This window comes from Callospermophilus lateralis, chromosome 7 (genome assembly GCF_048772815.1).
Source record: "Callospermophilus lateralis isolate mCalLat2 chromosome 7, mCalLat2.hap1, whole genome shotgun sequence".
Lineage (NCBI taxonomy): Eukaryota > Metazoa > Chordata > Mammalia > Rodentia > Sciuridae > Callospermophilus > Callospermophilus lateralis.
The window spans coordinates 112,281,420-112,282,130 of record NC_135311.1 but is presented as its reverse complement, the minus strand read 5'-3'; the positions used below and the strand labels follow the sequence as shown (position 1 = coordinate 112,282,130).

General features: G+C 36.7%; 1 non-coding gene across 1 annotated transcript; it reads left to right on the top strand.

Annotated features, from left to right (window-relative positions):
* Positions 1-371: 371 nt before the first annotated feature.
* LOC143405280 (U6 spliceosomal RNA) lies at positions 372-479 on the top strand. The gene has a single exon (XR_013092003.1). It is a non-coding gene; the product is annotated as a U6 spliceosomal RNA (small nuclear RNA).
* The last annotated feature ends 232 nt before the right edge of the window (positions 480-711 follow it).

Sequence of the window (711 nt, the reverse complement as noted above, 5' to 3'; positions counted from 1 at the left end):
TGTTATGTTGGATCAATTAAGAATGAGAAAAACAAAATTGTGAAAGAAAGCAGAGAAATAAACACTTACCTATAGGGCTGGGGATGTAGTTCAGTGGTAGAGGGCTTGCATAGTGTCCACAGGGCCCTGGATTTGATCCCCAGTACCTCCAACCCCCCCACAAAAAACCCCTCCAAACCCCAAAACTTGCTTATGGGAATAGAGGTGCAGCCTAGTGGTAGAACTTGAAATTGAACTTACCTATAGAGGAGCAAAAATGAGAATCACACCAACTTCTTAGAAACCAAGCAAGAAGAGAATGAAGTGAAATATTTAATGTTGAGGGGAAAAAAAAAAAACACTTTAAAAATTAGCATTTGGTATCCTGTAAAATTTTCTCATTTCCACAACACATACACTAAAATTAAAATATACAGAGAAGATTAGCACGGCCCCTGAGCAAGGATAACATGCAAATTTGTGAAGTAATCCACATTTTAAAATACAGTTAGATGAGAGGAATGAACTTCAAGAGATCTATTATACAACCAAGTTACTATGGATAATGATAATATATTGTAATTCTGAAAATTGTAGAGAATGGATGCAGAGCACTCTCACCACAAAAATGGTAGCTATGTGTGGCAGTATATTTAATTGGCTGAATCTGATCATTCTACAATGTATATGTACACTTCAAAACACCATATTGAACCAGTAGCTGCGGCACAG